Below are 13,715 nucleotides of genomic sequence, written 5' to 3' on the forward strand. Positions count from 1 at the left end.
AAGCATGAGCCACTGAACCCAGCCTATCTTAAATATTTCTTAATCTCTCTTATGTTTTCTACATCCCCCTCTCTTTTGCATTTTTGACATTTTCTTCTAATAACTTTCTGTTTACTAATTCTCTCTTCAGCTTTGTCTAAACTACTCTTAATTTGCTCCTAGTTTTGTTGTTGTTGGTTTTGTTTTTGATTTTTAGAAGATCCACTTTGTTCTTTTTCAGATAATCCAGGCCATTTTTATAGACATTGTGCCCTGTTGAAATTTTTCATCTTATAGTTTTTCTTTATTGATAGTAGTAATATCTGCTGATATAATATCTGAAGTTTTTCAGGTATATTTATTATATTTGTTGTTTTTCTGCCTCTTTTCAGTGGTACCTTGAACTCGTGTGTGCCTAATTGTTGCTGTTTCTCAAGGAGCTACTTATTCTCTTTGGAAAATTATTTTCAGAATGGGGTTGCTTTTCAGAGAATATTTGCATTTGCTTCTTTCAGACCTTTAGGGATATACATTCCAAAATTATTACCAACAAAATTTATAGCTTGAACTTTCTGAACAACCTAGTTGATATGAATCTGGATGACAAATCACTGTGAGTTCTGGTTTATGGTTTAAAATGTTCAGGGAGAGGGGAGATCCAAGATGGCCGGTTAGGAGGAGCTCAGGATTGCAGGTCCGAGTGAAAGCGCAGAGGGTGAGTGGACGCCTCATTTCCAGATGGATTTTTACTGTCCACAGACCAGGAGATTCACAGGGGGAGGAGCCCCATGGGTAGCCAGCGTGGCTGTTTTGGCCGGCATGGCTGTTTGGCTGGTGCCCTGGTGCAGCGGTTCCCAGTGCAGAGTAAACAAGAATGAGTTCCCTCTTAGCCAGCAAGGGGAGCTGAAACAGGGAGTCAAGCCAGGAGATTCCCAGTCAAAAAAGTGCCATGAATCTCAGAGCCGCGGTTTCAGCAGGCGCAGTAGGTCAACGCACGGGAAATTACACAGATCCCGGCACCTATTCAACAGGCGACCAGGTCACCTGGTAGAGAGCCGACCATTCAACTAAAAAACAAAAGGCTCTGAGGCAGGGAGCCAGGAGACCAGGCCCGACTGGTCCCACCCCCACAAAAACAAAAACAAAAACAAAAAAACAGCAATTGGAAATGCTTTGGGTTGAGACTTTCACAGCAAGCACAACTGAACCTGGGACAGTCCACCTCTGTGGAGGAGGGGCGTCCGCCATTACAGAGGCAGCCTGCAGTTGCGGGGCAACCTGCCGTCGCCAAGGCAACCTGCCATTACAGAGAGAGTCCGTCACTACAGAGGCGGGCCAACATAGTGGAAGCAGTTCTAACTACACCCATATAAACAGGACTGCAGGGAAGTTCACATGGCAGTGGGGCGGCGCCCACAGCAGCTCAGCGAAGCCTCTGCAGGCTGAGAGTGACTAGGCTGCCTCCTTGTGGGCAGGGAAAATGGCAGCAGTGCAGCGCAAACTCATAAAGCCCTAACTCCTTGGGACAGAACACCTGGGGGGAAAAAAAGGGGTTTATGAGTTCTGCTGCGGCAGACGTAAACTTACCAAAATCAGAAAGTCGACAACCACAAAATCGAAAGGTGGATAAATCCACAAAGATGGGAAGAAACCAGCGCAAAAAGGATGAAAACACCTGAAACCAGATCACCTCTCCTCCTACAAGGGATCATAACTCCTCACCAGCAAGGGAACAAGACTGGATGGAGAATGAGTGTGATGAAATGACAGAATCAGCCTTCAGAAAGTGGATAATAAGAAACTTCCATGAGCTAAAAGAACATGTTCTAACCCAATGCAAAGAAACTAAGAACCTTGAAAAAAGATTTGACAAAATGCTAACGAGAATGGACAACTTAGAGAGGAATATGAGTGAATTGCTGGAGCTGAAAAACACAACACGAGAACTTTGCGAAGCATGCACAAGTTCCAACAGCCGAATTGACCAAGCAGAAGAAAGGATATCAGAGGTCGAAGATGAACTCAATGAAATAAAACGAGAAGGCAAGATTAGAGAAAACAGGGTAAAAAGGAATGAACAAAGTCAACAAGAAATATGGGATTATGCGAAAAGACCTAATCTACGTTTGATAGGTGTACCTAAAGGTGATGAAGAGAATGCATCCAAGCTGGAAAATACTCTTCAGGATATCATTCAGGAAAACTTCCCCAACCTAGCAAGGCAGGCCAATATTCAAGTCCAGGAAATATAGAGAACACTACAAAGATATTCCTCTAGAAGAGCAACCCCAAGGCACATAATCGTCAGATTCACCATGGTTGAAATGAAGGAGAAAATGCTAAGGGCAGCCAGAGAGAAAGGTCGGGTTACCCACAAAGGGAAGCCCATCAGACTCACAGAAGATCTCTAGCAGAAACCCTACAAGCCAGAAGAGAGTGGGGGCCAATATTCAACATCCTTAAGGAAAAGAACTTTCAACACAGAATTTCATATCCAGCCAAACTAAGCTTCATAAGTGAAGGAAAATTAAAATCATTTGTAAACAAGCAAGTACTCAGAGATTTCATCACCACCAGACCTGCTTTACAAGAGCTCCTGAAAGAGGCACTACACGTACAAAAGAACAACCAGTACCAGCCACTCCAAAAACACATGAAATGGTAAACAGCATCAACACAATGAAGAATCTGCATCAATCAATGGGCAAAACAGCCGGCTTGCATCAAAATGACAGGATCAAATTCACACATAACAATATTAACCCTAAATGTAAATGGACTAAATGCCCCAATCAAAAGACATAGACTGGCAAATTGGATCAAAAGCCAAAACCCATCGGTGTGCTGTATCCGGGAAACCCATCTCATATGCAAGGATACACAAAGGCTCAAAATAAAGGGATGGAGGAAGATTTACCAAGCAAATGGAGAGCAAAAAAAAGCAGGAGTTGCAATTCTCATCTCTGATAAAATAGCCTTTAAAGCAACAAAGATCAAAAGAGACAAAGAAGGACATTACATAATGGTAAAAGGATCAATGCAACAAGAAGAGCTAATGATCCTAAATATATATGCACCTAATACAGTAGCACACAGATACATAATGCAAGTTCTTAATGACTTACAAAGAGACTTAGACTCCCACACAATAATAGTGGGAGACTTCAACACACCATTGTCAATATTAGATCAACGAGACAGAAAATTAACAAGAATATCCAGGACTTGAACTCAGACCTGCAACAAGCAAACCTAATAGACATTTACAGAACTCTCCACACCAAATCCACAGAATATACATTCTTCTCAGCACCACATCACACCTACTCTAAATTTGACCACATAATTGGAAGTAAATCACTCCTCAGCAAATGCAAAAGAACGGAAACCATAACAAACAGTCTCTCAGACCACAGTGCAATCAAGTTAGAACTCAGAATTCAGAAACCAACCCAGAACCACACAGCTTCATGGAAACTGAACAACTTTCTCCTGAATGTTGACTGGATAAACAGTGAAATGAAGGCAGAAATAAAGATGTTCTTCGAAACCAATGAGAACGAAGACACCACATGCCAGAATCTCTGGGACATATTTAAAGCAGTCTCTAGAGGAAAATATATAGCAATAAGTGCCCACATGAGAAGAAAGGAGAGATCTAAAATTGACACCCTATCATCAAAATTGAAAGAGCTAGAGAATCAAGATCAAAAAAACTCAAAACCTAGCAGAAGACAAGAAATAACTAAGATCAAAGCAGAATTGAAGGAGATAGAGACACAAAAAACCCTCCAAAAAAATCAATAAATCCAGGAGCTGGTTTTTTGAAAAGATCAACAAAATAGAAAGACCAGTAGCCAGATTAAAAAAAAAGAAAAGAGAGAATAACCAAATAGATGCAATAAAAAATGATAAAGGGGATATCACCACAGATTCTACAGAAATTCAAATCATCATCAGAGATTATTACAAACAACTCTATGCACATAAACTAGAAAACCTGGAAGAAATGGATTAATTCCTGGACAGTTGCCTCCTCCCAAGCCTAAACCAGGAAGAAGTCGAAACCCTGAATAGACCAATAACAAGGTCTGAAGTCGAGGCAGCAATTAAGAGCCTACCACCCAAAAAAAAGCCCAGGTCCAGATGGGTTCACAGCCGAATTCTACCAGACATACAAAGAGGAACTGGTACCATTCCTTCTGAAACTATTCCAAATAATCCAAAAAGAGGAAATCTTTCCCAAATCATTTTATGAGACCAACATCATCCTGATACCAAAACCCGGCAGAGACTCAACAAGAAAAGAAAACTACAGGCCAATATCCATGATGAACATAGATGCTAAAATCTTCAATAAAATACTGGTAAGCCGATTACAACAGCACATCAAAAAGCTTATCCACCATGATCAAGTAGGATTCATCCCGGGGATGCAAGGCTGGTTCAATATACGCAAGTCTATAAATGTAATTCACCACATAAACAGAACCAAAGACAAAAAACACATGATTATCTCAATCGATGCAGAGAAGGCCTTCGACAAAATTCAACAGCCCTTTATGCTAAAAACTCTCAATAAACTAGGTATCGAAGGAACGTATCTCAAAATAATAAAAGCTATTTACGACAAACCAACAGCCAATATCATACTGAATGGGCAAAAACTGGAAGCATTCCCTTTGAAATCTGGCACTAGACAAGGATGCCCTCTCTCACCACTCCTATTCAATATAGTACTGGAAGTTCTAGCCAGAGCAATCAGGCAAGAAAAAGAAATAAAGGGTATTCAATTAGGAAAGGAGGAAGTCAAATTGTCTCTATTTGTAGATGACATGATTGTATATCTAGAAGACCCCATCATCTCAGCCCAAAATCTCCTGAAACTGATAAGCAACTTCAGCAAAGTCTCAGGATACAAAATCATTGTGCAAAAATCACAAGCATTCCCATACACCAATAACAGACTTAAAGAGAGTCAAATCAAGAACGAACTGCCATTCACAATTGCTACAAAGAGAATAAAATACCTAGGAATACAACTAACAAGGAACGTAAAGGACCCCTTCAAGGTGAACTACAAACCACTGCTCAATGAAATAAGAGAGGACACAAACAGATGGAGAAACATTCCATGTTCATGGTTAGGAAGACTCAATATTGTGAAAATGGCCATACTGCCCAAAGTAATTTACAGATTCAATGCTATCCCCATCAAGCTACCAATGACCTTCTTCACAGAACTGGAAAAAACCACCTTAAACTTCATATGGAACCAAAAGAGAGCCCACATAGTCAAGTCAATTCTAAGCAAAAAGAACAAAGCAGGAGGCATCACACTACCGGACATCAAATTAGACTACAAGGCTACAGTAATCAAAACAGCATGGTACTGGTACCAAAACAGAGATATAGACCAATGGAACAGAACAGAGGCGTCGGAGGCAACATAACATATCTACAACCATCCGATCTTTGACAAACCTGATAAAAACAAGCAATGGGGAAAGGATTCCCTGTTTAATAAGTGGTGTTGGGAAGACTGGCTAGCCATATGCAGAAAGCAGAAACTGGACCCCTTCCTGACACCTTACACTAAAATTGACTCCAGATGGATAAAGATTTAAACATAAGACCTAACACCATAAAAACCCTAGAAGAAAACCTAGGCAAAACCATTCAGGACATAGGCATAGGCAAGGACTTCATGACCAAAACACCAAAAGCATTGGCAACAAAAGCCAAAATAGACAAATGGGACCTAATCAGACTCCACAGCTTCTGCACAGCAAAAGAAACAGTCAGTAGAGTGAATCGGCAACCAACAGAATGGGAAAAAATTTTTGCAGCCTACCCATCTGACAAAGGGCTGATATCCAGAATTTACAACGAACTAAAACAGATATACAAGAAAAAAACAAACAAGCCCATTCAAAAATGGGTGAAGGATATGAACAGATACTTTACAAAAGAAGACATACATGAGGCCAACAAACATGAAAAAATGCTCATCATCACTGGTCATTAGAGAAATGCAAATCAAAACTACATTGAGATACCATCTCATGCCAGTTAGAATGGCAATCATTAAAAAATCTGGAGACAACAGATGCTGGAGAGGATGTGGAGAAATAGGAACACTTTTACACTATTGTTGGGAGTGTAAATTAGTTGAACCACTGTGGAAAACAGTGTGGCGATTCCTCAAGGACCTAGAAATAGAAATTCCATTTGACCCAGCAATCCCATTACTGGGCATATATCCAAAGGATTATAAATCGTTCTACCATAAGGACACATGCACACGAATGTTCATTGCAGCACAGTTTACAATAGCAAAGACCTGGAACCAACCCAAATGCCCATCGATGATAGACTGGGCAGGAAAAATGTGGCACATATACACCATGGAATATTATGCAGCCATGAAAAACGAGGAGTTCGCGTCCTTTGTAGGGACATAGACAAACCTGGAAACCATCATTCTCAGCAAACTGACACAAGAACACAAAATCAAACATTGCATGTTCTCACTCATAGAAGAGTGTTGAACAATGGGAACACATGGACACAGGGAGGGGAGCACTATACACTGGGGTCTGTTGGGGGAGTGGGGGGACAGCGGGGGGTGGGGAGTTGGGGAGAGATAGCATGGGGAGAAATGCCACATATAGGTGAAGGGGAGGAAGGCAGCAAATCACACTGCCACGTATGCACCTATGCAACAATCTTGCATGTTTTTTACATGTACCCCCAAAATTAAAATGTAATAAAAAAACAAAGATCATGAAATTAAATTAAATTAAATTAAATTAAATGATCAGGGACAGGTTTATTCTTACCCTCAATTCTAAGGCACCTTTTCTTGCAGACCCTAGGTGTGAGGTTGCAGTTTATGTTTACTTCTGTTTTATCCTTATACTTATGGTATAGTTCTTTAGGGTGTCATCTTAAAGGAGGATAACCTTGTATTTGAATCCTTGTCTGCATATTTTCAGATTCCCTCATTTAGCAAATTTCCACAAGACAATAGTTGCCTCAGTTCTGAGCTGCCCATATCTGGGTTGCATCCTTCATTTAGATTTTACTCTCCAATTCCTTACTTTATTGCCAGCTCTTTGATAATTTCATACATGCATGCATACATGCATATATACATACACACAGTTATTTCCCAGTATTCATGAGGAATTGGTTCCAGAACACCCTCAGATACCAAAATCTGCAAATGCTTTTGTCCCTTACATAAAATAGCATAATATTTGCATATAACCTATGCACCTCACATATACTTTAAATCATCTCTAGATTACTTATAATACCTAATACAATGTAAATCTTATGTGAATACTTGTTACATTGTATTGTTTTTATTTGTATTATTTTTATTATTGTTTTGTTACTTTTGTTGTTTTTAAAATATTTTTGTTCTATAGTTGGTTGAATTTCCAGATACAAAAGGCTGACAGTTCATATACACATATGCACACACACACACACACACACACACGCACATGCATTACATCCAATATACTTGTTTGATAGTGTAACTTCAAAAAACCTAGTATATAATCTTACATAGAACAGAATTCATTCATAAATAAACTTATAAAATAAAGTATCTTCTTGTACCCAGTGTCTCCAATTCTGCAAATAAGTTGACATGCAACAAAGGATAACAAGAATTTGAGTTGAAAAGATTTTGTAATCCAAGTATAGACTTGTTATTTGAGATAGTTGCTAGTATCTGACTATGAAAATACTCCAGTGGCCTTCCAGAGTAGTGGCAATGTGAATCTAAATGGCCCTAATGTCCATGTGAAACTGTTACCCTGCTTGAGTTGAAACAATTTTTACTTAGAATAAAAAGCTGCATTAGAGATGCAGCTTTTACATTTAAAAGTAATTGCAATAACTGCAATGACTTTGGCACCAACTTATATGCAAAACATCAGTACTGTTAACAGGTGCTTAACTTTGTTTCCACCCTGAAAGACACAAGAGAAAACATATTCTGTGGTTTTAATGGCTGTAGGGAAGGGAGAAGGAAGGCTTCTTTTAATACCTGTTTTCCCACATACTTTCTGTAACTTTGAAATTTAGTTTTCCTGTCTAAAATTTGAGAAAATTGCCTATTATATTCACCTTACAGGGTTGTTCAGAGATATATCGAAAAAATGTTATGAATACATCAAATATTTAAGCTATCAGCTGCAGCCCCCCACACAAGATGACACACTTCTGCCTGAGCTTCCACTGTCCTGACATCTACTGTACTGAGCTAAATTCAGGTCTAGGCAATTAAAGACAATTAAAAAATGGTACTGCACCAAGAGGCAATTTGATGTTTTGCCAAATATCTTCTAAAATGGAATCCTGGGGAGGCTAGTCAGTCTATAATAAAGGGCATAAGCTTGATATACAGAACTTTTAATTCTGTTTTATCACTTGGCCCTAGATATATTTATTCTCCATTTCTTTTGTTTATGAAGAGTCCAAAAAGATAGTAAAGAGAATCAAGATGGGAACTGTACTAGTGGCCAGGAACTAAGTTTTCTATCACTGACTTGGAATAGCAAATTTTCCTGGGCCAATAGCACAGACCTCCACCTGTGTCCCAAGGGTCAGTCATGGTCTCTTACAAATGAGGCTTCATCTAGGTAGCTCTGTTTCTATAATATAATGGCAGACGTAAAGGTTTTTTTTTTTTTGACACGAAAAAGGAGAAATTAACCGTATACGATCATTTCTGTCCATACTATAACATATATGTTGCATACAAAAACACTAATCCAATACTGCACTGTGGGCTGGAAGGCACTTCCATTTGTAAGCTGACTTATGATATATTGCAGTTTTTGCCTGTTATTTTGGAAAATGTTGATTTTCTCTTTATTTTCTTCATTGCTTGATCTCATCCTACTATATTACCACTCAACTAGGACAGATTCTCAAATGTTTCTATCATGTGAATGTAAATATAATTTGCCTGATCACCTTTATTCAGGGCTTCTAAAATAACATTCTAATAAAATAGATTCCTAAGAATAATTTTGTTAATAATTAATAATTAAAATATCACATGTACTAAGATCCAGATACTTTATGAGCTTAATCTCTAACCCTCAATACCATGCTGTTTCCCTGTTAACATAGGTGAGAAAATGTTTATTTAGAAGAGGTCATTTATAAAAGGTGAGATTGTAGAGATTGAAACCTATGTTCATCTGATACCAAAACTCAAGTTCAACTTCACTACAACACCTTGGAAAATACCATTGAGTTAATGGTATTTCATGCTAATTGACAGATGAATTGACATGGCACCTCGAATATATTCTACTTTCATTATTAAAAAATATCTTCAGAAAAAGGAAGATACTAATTTGTACAGTGACAGCACCACCCACAAGTAGGGGTAGCACTTTATTTTCTTCCAAACATTTTCTGTTATATAAATAGAGGCATCATGTATTTCTACAGGAATTTATTCTGTCTCTTAAGGAATATAGCAAAATCACTATTTGCCTCAGGATTTTCATTGGAACTGGACATTTCAGCTTTACATTAGCTATCATTAGTCAGAGTCACTGAATTTGGACAGTACTGATTTATAAACCTCTCCACCCTATAATCCCAGCACTTTGGGAGGCCAAGGTGGGTGGTTAATCTGAGGTCAGAAGTTTGATACCAGCCAGGCCAACATGAGGAAACGTTGTCTTTACTAAAAATACAAAAATTAGCCAGACATGATGGTGAGCACCTGCAATCTCAGCTACTCAGGAGGCTGAGGCAGGGGAATCACTTGAACCCAGGAGGTGGAGGTTGCAGTGAGCCGAGATTGTGTCACTGTACTCCATCCTGGGTGACAGAATAAGACTCTGTCTCAATAAACAAACAAACAAATAAATAAATACAAATAGAAAACTCTCCATAAATTATTCAGTCGATATTGAAAATTGGATATTTTGTCTACTCACACTAAGTTAGAAAATTTTACACTATATAACCTATTTAAATATATTTCTAAAAGCGAAACATTTTCTTGGAGGCTAGGGCCCTGGTACACACCTCTGTATTCCTAATGCCAAGTGCAATACCTAACACAAATTGGGAATTCAATAAATATTTGGTGCCCTGAAATGTTGACACATTATCCCAGAAAGTGCCTTCAAAGGTCATTTTCCTATTAGACCTTATGAATTGTTCAGAGTAAAGCATGTCTTAAAATATAAATATAAAACTAACTGGACTAGAAGTAGATGAAATATAAATGCAGAGAAAGGCAATCAGAAAAATCTTCAGAAAGAGTATGACAATAGATCAACTTTTCAGTACCTAATCACAACACTTCTTAATTATCATTAATAAGTACTACAGGGGGCCCTTGTAAGGGCATTAGTACATTTATTGGTCATTTTATTCATTGTCGTTTTACTTATGCTTTGGTGCTATGTTTTAACTCAGCAGATGATAGTTGAGGTAATACGTTTGTCAGTATATCAGTGAGTTTTTATCATAATGTTTTTGCCATCATTTTTTGGTTCCATAGTATTTGCTCTGAAATTTTAAACCACATCTATTTTCCCCTTCAAGAAGTAAATATAGCTCATTGAACACACTTGCAGCTCTGGTGGTTTCTGTGTCTTTCTTTGTAGTCAGAGCCTGGCCTACACGCCAGGAACCATGTCGAAGGGACCTGCAGTTGGCATTGATCTTGACACCGCATATTCTTGTGTGGGTGTTTTCCAGCATGGAAAAATAGAGATAATTGCTAATGTTCAGGGAAACTGGACACTCTAAGCTATGTCACCTTTATGGACACTGAATGATTGATCCATGATGCCACAAAGAATCAAGCACAATGAACCCCACTAACATGGTCTTTGATGCCAAACATCTGATTGGACGCAGATTTGATGATGCTGTTGTCTAGTCTTATATGAAGCATTGGCCCTTCATGATGGTGAATGATGCTGGCAGGACCGAAGTTCAAGTAGAATACAAAGGAAAGACCAAAAATTTCTATCCAGAGGAACTGTCCTCCATGGTTCTGACAAAGATTAAAGAAATTACAGAAGCCTACCTTGGAAAGATTGTCACCAATGCTGTGGTCACAGTACCACCTTACTTTAATAACTCTCAGCATCAGGCTATCAAAGATACTGGAACTATTGCTAGTCTCAATGTACTTAGAATTATCAGTGAGCCAACTGCTGCTGATATTGCTTATGACTTAGACAAAAAGGTTGGAGCTGAAAGAAACCTGCTTGTCTTTGACCTGGGAGGTGGCACCTTTGATATGTCAATCCTCACTATTGAGAATGGAATCTTTGAGGTCAAATCTGTAGCCAGAGACACCCACTTGGGTGGAGAAGACTTTGACAACCAAATTGTCAGCCATTTTATTGCTGAGTTCAAGCACAAGCATAAGAAGGACATCAGTGAGAAGAGAGCTGTAGGATGCTTCCGTATTGCTTGTGAGCATGCTAAGCATACTCTCTCTTTCAGCAACCAGGCCTTTTTTGAGATAGATTCTCTCTATGAAGGAATCAACTTATGTACATTCATTACCGGTGCCCGATTTGAAGAATTGAATGCTGACCTGCTCCATGGCACCTTGTGCTCTGTAGAGAAAGCCCTTCAAGATGCCAAACTAGGCAAGTCAGATTCATGATACTGTCCTGCTTGGTGGTTCTACTCATAACCCCAAGATTCAGAAGCTTCTCCAAGACTTATTCAATGGAAAAGAACTGAATAAGAGCATCAAACCTGATGAAGCTGTTGCTTATGGTGCAGCTGTCCAGGCAGCCATCCTATCTGCAGACAAATCTGAAAATGTTCAAGATTTGCTGCTCTTGGATGTCACTCCTCTTTCCCTTGGTATTGAAACTGCTGGTGGAGTCATGACTGTCCTCATCAAGCATAACACTACCATTCCTACCAAGCAGACACAGACCTTCATTATCTATTCTGACAACCAGCCTGATATGCTGATTCAGGTTTATGAAGGTGAGTGTGCTATGACCAAGGATGACAACCTGCTTGACAAGTTTGAATTCACAAGCACACCTCCTGACCCCATGGTGTTCCTCAGATTGAAGTCACTTTTGGTCATGATGCCAATGGCATCCTCAATGTCTCTGCTGTGAACAAGAGTAAAGGAAAAGAGAACAAAGATTGCTATCACTAATGACAAGGGCCGTTTGAGCAAGGAAGACATTGAATATATGGACCAATAAGCTGAGAAGTACAAAGCTGAAGCTGAGAGGCAGAGGGACAAAGTGTCATCCAGTAATTCACTTGAGTCCTATGCATTCAACATGAAAGCAAGTGTCAAAGATGAGAAGCTTCAAGGCAAGATTAACGATGAGGGACAAACAGAAGATTCTGGACAAGTGTAATGAAATAATCAACTGGCTTGATAAGAGTCAGGCTGCCAAGAAGGAAGAATTTCAACATCAACAGAAAGAGCTGGAGAAAGTCTGCAACCCCATCATTACCAAGCTGCACCAGGGTGCAGAAGGAATGGGAGATTCCCTGGTGCTGGAGCTCCTCCCTCTAGTGGTGCTTCTTCAGGACACACCATTGAAGAGGTTGGTTAAGCCAACATAAATATAGATGTAGCATTGTTCCACACATGTAAAACATTGAAGGACCTACCTTTGCAGCAAATTCTGTGGCAGTTTTTAAAAGTTCAACTGCCATAGTAAGTTACTGGGCATTCTCAATACTTGACTATGGAACATGTGCACAGGAAAGGGAAATAACATTGCACTTTATAAGCACTGTATTATAGGTGGAAAAATCAATGTCTTAAATAAAACTATTTAAAATAGGCACAAAAATATATAATTTAACACTATGTTAAGAATATATCTCTAAAAGTCACAGAGATATAAGCACTTGCAGTTTTTATAAATTATTAGTGACAAAATGCCATCATGAAGGTATAACTACAATAAAATTGGGCTTCTCTATTTCCCTTAAAAGTTGGGTTGGCATTATGACTATAATGTAAAGTAAGTATGAAAACAATCATCTATGTGGCAATTTGGGAGCTGGGAAAATATCCCATCTACTTTATTATAATAATTTAATTTGTACCATTGCGAGCCCTATTCTTACCAATTGACTAGGGAGATATGTACCTCTTCTGAACTTCTTAACCACCTATTATTTATTCAATGCATTCCATCATTAGCACATAACCTCATGTTGTTCATTATTTTTTATATAAATTTCTGCCTCCCAGCAATACACACAAACACACATATGCATACACGTAATTATATTATAAACTCCTTCATAAGCAGGGATTGGGATTAATACATTATGACATTCCACTCTGTTTTGTTCAGTGCTGACAAAGAGCAGACACTCAATAAATGTCTGTATTGTTTGTGGTTTGACCCATGTGTTATAATAGTTTAACAATGATTTTTGTTTTCCTTGATAATTATTAGAACATCTCTATCCTAGAGGCTTCTGTGTTCACAGTGACTGCTTAAAGTGTTAAAAATGATGGCATTTGGACACAGGGTTGGATGGGATGGGAGGCCTCTAGGTAAAATAAAGGTTTAATTTCATTTAGATATCTGTTTCAGAAGGGATTTAGAAGCCAAAGCTAAGCGCACAAAGTGAAAGGTGTTTTGAAAATGGTATGGTGTATTTAATCAGTTTCTAAAGGAACTTTTTAATTCTAGTTTCTGAATAGATTCTGTGGTTGCAGTTGC

At 38.7% G+C, this 13,715-nt stretch overlaps 1 protein-coding gene and 1 pseudogene across 2 annotated transcripts in view; one reads left to right on the forward strand and one right to left on the reverse strand.

Moving 5' to 3' along the window:
- Positions 1-13,715, reverse strand: part of HTR2C (5-hydroxytryptamine receptor 2C) — a 281,512-nt gene that overhangs the window by 131,843 nt on the left and 135,954 nt on the right. The gene's annotated exons all lie outside the window — the stretch shown is intronic.
- Positions 10,666-12,584, forward strand: LOC105716906 (heat shock cognate 71 kDa protein-like; annotated as a pseudogene).

This window comes from Aotus nancymaae, unplaced genomic scaffold (genome assembly GCF_030222135.1).
Source record: "Aotus nancymaae isolate 86718 unplaced genomic scaffold, 86718_ANA_hifiasm-v0.15.2.pri h1tg000004l, whole genome shotgun sequence".
NCBI lineage: Eukaryota > Metazoa > Chordata > Mammalia > Primates > Aotidae > Aotus > Aotus nancymaae.